Genomic DNA, 6000 nt, shown 5'->3' with positions numbered 1-6000 from the left:
AATGCAATCCATATTCGAATGTCCCAAAAATCTGGATACTGCAGACCAGCTGATAAAATGACTACCCCAAATGACACCCCTTTTAAACTCTGCGAGGTGCTGATAATGCTGTCTCATATGACGACACAACATCTGCATGTTTGTCACAGTGATCATTCGACATCTTACAATTTTCACACGTCATGTCATACGCTACTAGACCTTTTAACGAAATTAAACACGAACACCATTAATGTGTTCTGTAATATAAAGTACATATGCTGTGATGTCGGGCGATCGGCATGGTTGAAAATGAACACACTTCGTATGCCGCGATCACAGTATAGACAGTTTCATTGTTCCAAGATGACTGGTTTCAACAATCTTATGCTGCCGTCATCTAATCTTACTCATTATAAAATTGGTATGCCATTAGTTGAACGGAACTCGTAATAAAATTGGTATGCCCATTACTTGAAGTCAAAGCATAAAAGGCACACGCCACGTATACATATCTTGATAGTAATCCAGCTGATAAAATGCTCAGACTTGATAAGATGCACACAGATGATAACAAGGCCGGTCGTTCCGAAAGTCGTGTTGCTTGGTAATAGTCAGGTCTAATGTCGACGCAGCCGATTTACCCTGCATTAGATAGGCATAGCTGCTGCATTTTCTAATGCCGTCGTGTTAGTCGTTAATACTTGGGCCTAAATTCGATGCAGTCGATTTACCTTGCGTTAAGAACACGTAGTTGCTGATATGGGTGTTGTAGTTCTTTTCGTTTTCTAACGCTGTCTGTTCTTCATTTTGGGGTAAGGCTTGATTGCCGCACGCGGTACCGTGTTTAAGTTGATCCCAGAAATGGTTCAAGTGGCTCTGAGCACTATGGGACTTAACATCTGTGGTTATCAGTCTCCTAGAACTTAGAACTACTTAAACCTAACTAACCTAAGGACACCACACACATCCATGCCCGAGGCCGGATTTGAACCTGCGACCGTAACAGTCGCGCGGTTCCGGACTGAAGCGCCTAGAACCGTTCAGCCACCGCTGTCGGCTGAAGTTGATCCGCTACTCTTGATTTCCTGTGATTCTCCATCACTCTGTTTCAAGAACTTCATTTGCGTTTTGGTGCCTCTGTTTGACATTACTTGAGCGCCACATTCATGTGTTGTAAAATTTCCGTTAACTACAATTTGTTCAGTGTCTGCTTATTTGTTAGTTGCGTCAGAAATTAATTGTCATATGTGGTAGGCCGCCACGTGCAATCACTGAGGTCGAAATTGAGTCTAATCTATAAAGGAAGCTGTTGCATCCCTGACTGATGTAGCGGCTACGAAATAGCCTACAGCTGTGGTAAGCAAACGGTAGCGGGCCAGTGAATCTTGGCTCTTCTGCGTAAGAATCTTGGCTCTTTTGCGTAAGTGGGTTCCATTACTCTGCTGATATTTACCCTTTCAGGAAGATTAATATTTATAGTTTTAAATGTGGTTGCCATTGTAGTTGTCTGAATGCTTCATGATTTGCCTGTTACCTTCCGAGCCACTTCAGTTAATGTGACTGAGCGTTGTTATAATTTACTGTAAGACTAACTGGTTACTCATTAATAATTCATTCGTAAAATTCTGATTGTTACATATATTGTTTGGTTGGGGTTTGGGGCCACGTTCATGTTGAGCTTTTGTCTTGGTCCGAGCTTTTTCATATGTTGCATGATTATTATGCGTGATTTTTATGTTTGTTTGTTTTCTCTCGGCCTTCCGAGCTGTTCGAAGCGTTTGGAGGCGCTGTTACAGGGTCTTATTTATTACTTGCCGCCGGCCGGGGTGGCCGAGAGGTTCTAGGCGCTTCAGTCTGTAATTGCGGGACCGCTACGGTCGCAGGTTCGAATCCTGCCTCAGGCATGGATGTGTGTGATGTCCTTAGGTTAGTTAGGTTTACGCAGTTCTAAGTTCTAGGGGACTGATGACCTTAGAAGTTAAGTCCCATAGTTCTCAGAGCCATTTGAACCATTTTTTGTTACTCACCGGTCCAATGTGCGTACGTAGCCTGTCCACGTCGGCTGTGTAGGTGAGCGCGAGTGGCGCGCCGCTTCCGATCTCACCTTAGCCTCTGAGACGTTACGGCCTCCTGGTTTGCAATGGCTTCCTTTATAAATTAAGTTTCATTCTCGTAGCAGTCGGACGTTAATTCACCTAGACGTACCCGTTATTTTTCCATCTTATTCAGACCTGGTCTGCCGCTCCTGTTCCTTCCTTGGTTTCCCTATCAGCCGTTAAATGGTATTTTGTTATTTTTCCACGCCAAATAGCCTTCCCTGATTGATGAAATATGTTTGAAAATTATTTGATTCACTGTAGCTATGGTTATAAGAAATTTATCATTTTTATTTATTTATATTGAACATATTGGTGTTCTGTTTATCTGTAAATCTGAACTGAAGAATTTCCATTTTTAATGTATGTTTGAACAGTGCTCTACATTTATGGCGGTAAGATCGAAGAAGAGGATTCAATGAGAAGTTGTTTGTCAGGCAGCTGAGTTATAAGATTTATCTGTGCAATAAAATATTGTTGAACATATATGAAGTAACAAATGACTTTTGATAAATGGCCTGCACCTTCCCATGCCGATTTAGATGTTCCTTTATCCTGAGGCGTCCACTAACATCTCACATAGTTGGAAGAATTCACATATCGTCTGTGCGTGTAACTAACACTCATCTCCTCATGTTTACCACGTACATGCATGGACGATACGAGGATTTTGTCATCTTTGTATGTTTCATGAACTTCGAGAATTTTATCAACTGGAGTTTTATCAATACGTGTAGACGTGGATAGTGTGTTTTATGCTTTGACTTCATGTAATGTATCATGGCAATTTTATGACAAGTTCCATAAGGTCAGATGATGGCAGCATAAGACTGTTGAAACCAATCACCATGGAACAATATAAATGCCTACACTGCGATCGCTGCGTACGAAGCGTGTTCACTTTCTGATGCACTCTGGTGACCGTTTTACCTGTATCTCTAATCGGTTACATACCCACCGCTCGATGGTATGAAGTTTCATTGGTGATGTCATATATAGACACCTTGTGTAGAACGTCATCAAGAATGGCAGTTGACTTTGCCCCACTCCCTTCTCGACTACGACTCACTTTTCGTGCAATATTATCCTTGGAGCTGTAGTATCTAGATCTAACATTAATAGCAAAATGCTATTCCTACTTCCCAGCTCGACAGAATGTCAATCCTAACTGCCTGGGTTCGATTGCCAGCTGGGTCGGAAATTTTCTCCACTCAGGGACTGGGTGTTGTGTTATCCTAATCATAACCATTTGATCCCCGTCGACGCACAACTTGTCGAAGTGGCGTCAAATCGAAAGACTTGCACCCGGCGAAAGGTCTACCCGATGGGAGGCCCTCGTCACAAGACATTTACATTTTATTCCTACTTCCAATCACCATGTGTTATCAATTAGCACCATGTAATACAGCAACCGACGGATAAGCGAAAGACGTTAGTAAGTAATGAACAGTCTATTTAACGAACAACAGATCAAAGTTTTTCAGACAGATGGGGAAAGAACAGCCCTTTTGCTGTCTTGTACACTGATTGTTTTCCACCGGAAGACACGCCAGCAGCGTCTCTGGCAGCCCTAACTAGCCGTGGTGGTTAGAATGAGGCAAACGCACGCCTTATAGTTCCGTATACTATGTTCAGGAGAAACAGACTGTTACGGGCGCTCTCCATTACATCTGTTTTGTAGCTCTACGTGTAGCTGTTTGGCGCACATCCCAGACGCATTTCCGTCCTTATCGAATGCTAGCTACCTTTCCCGCGTTGGTAATTACGAGTGAGTATATTACATCACTAACCCCTAGAGAGCAGTGAGTCTTAAACAGCGCCGCCTTTATCGCGAAACAGGCGCCCACGGATTTAGTGCGCGTTATCAAGTGGAGCAGCGAACCAGGGCGCATCTATAAGCAACTGGCGACTTCGTACTACACTGAAACCAGCCGTGGTACTGAGAGAAAATGAATGTGTGACATACACATACTTGCAGTTAGTTGCACATTTCGAACTCTACTTCTCTGAGCCAGGCAGAGCTTCTCATCTAGACAAGTACACACTTCATTTCCTTTCAAAGGAGACTCATACCAGCCATCACTATGTCGTCGTGCTCCTATAAAATTAGGGTGCATTGCTGCGCTTCCACTAGTTTGCCCCTAAGCTGACTTCTAACGAGCTGCACTCATCGGATAGTCAGACGAACAACATAGATACAACTCATTGCCTCACCCATCATATACAGCTGCCATACGTGACTGCTTCTTTCACTTTCAAGATTGTTGTTGTTGTTGTGGTCTTCAGTCCTGAGACTGGATAGATGCAGCTCTCCATGCTACTCTACCCTGTGCAAGCTTCTTCATATCCCAGTACTTACTGCAACCTACATCCTGCTGAATCTGCTTAGTGTATTCATCTCTTGGTCTCCCTCTACGATTTTTACCCTCCACACTGCCCTCCAATGCTAAACTTGTGATCCCTTGATGCCTCAGAACATGTCCTACCAACCGGACCCTTCTTGTCAAGTTGTGCCACGAACTCCTCTTCATTCTATTCAATACCTCCTCATTAGTTATGTGATCTACCCATCTAATCTTCAGCATTCTTCTGTAGCACCACATTCTCTTCTTCTCTAAACTATTTATCGTCCATGTTTCACTTCGATACATGGCTACACTCCATACAAATACTTTCAGAAATGACTCCCTGGCACTTAAATCTATACTCGATGTTAACAAATGTCTCTTCTTCAGGAACGCTTTCCTTGCCATTGCCAATTTACATTTTATATCTTCTCTACTTCGGCCATCATCAGTTATTTTGCTCCCCAAATAGCGAAACTCCTTTACTACTTTAAGTGTCTCATTTCCTAATCTAATTCCCTCAGCATCACCCGACTTAATTCGACTACATTCCATTATCCTCGTTCTGATTTTGCTCATGTTCATCTTATACCCTCCTTTCAAGACACTGTCCATTCCGTTCAACTGCTCTGCCAAGTCCTTTGCTGTCTCTGCCAGAATTACAATATCATCGGCGAACCTCAAAGTTTTTATATCTTCTCCATAGATTTTAATACCTACCCCGAATTTTTCTTTTGTTTCCTTTACTGCTTGCTCAATATACAGATTGAATAAGATCGGGGATAGGCTGCAACCCTGTCTCACTTCCTTCCCAACCACTGTTTCCCTTTCATGCCTCTCGACTCTCATAACTGCCATCAGGTTTCTGTACAAATTGTAAATAGCCTTTCGCTCCCTGTATTTTACCCCTGCCACCTTTAGAAATTGAAAGTGAGTATTCCAGTCAACATTGTCAAAAGCTTTCTCTAAGTCTACAAATGCTAGAAACGTAGGTTTGCCTTTCCTTAATCTTTCTTCTAAGATAAGTCGTAAGGTCAGTATTGCCTCACGTGTCCCAATATTTCTACGAAATCCAAATTGATCTTCCCCGAGGTCGGCTTCTACCAGTTTTTCTATTCGTCTGCAAAGAATTCGTGTTAGTATTTTGCAGCTGTGGCTTATTAAACTGATAGTTCGGTAATTTTCGCAGCTGTCAACACCTGATTTCTTTGGGATTGGAATTATTATATTCTTCTTGAAGTCTGAGGGTATTTCGCCTTTCTCATACATCTTGCTCACCAGATGGTAAAGTTTTGTCAGGACTGGCTCTCTCAAGGCCGACAGTAGTTCTAATGGAATGTTGTCTACTCCCGGGGCCTTATTTCGACTCAGGTCTTTCAGTGCTCTGTAAAACTTTTCACGCAGTATCGTATCTTCCATTTCATCTTCATCTACATTCTCTTCCATTTTCATAATATTGTTCTCAAGTACATAGCCCTTGTATAGATCCTCTATATACTTCTTCCACCTTTCTGCTTTCCCTTCTTTGCTTAGAACTGGGTTTCCATCTGAGCTCTTGATGTTCATACAAATGGTTC

The sequence above is a fragment of the Schistocerca americana genome, chromosome 2 (genome assembly GCF_021461395.2).
Source record: "Schistocerca americana isolate TAMUIC-IGC-003095 chromosome 2, iqSchAmer2.1, whole genome shotgun sequence".
Classification (NCBI taxonomy): domain Eukaryota; kingdom Metazoa; phylum Arthropoda; class Insecta; order Orthoptera; family Acrididae; genus Schistocerca; species Schistocerca americana.
Note: the sequence above shows the minus strand (reverse complement) of the source record.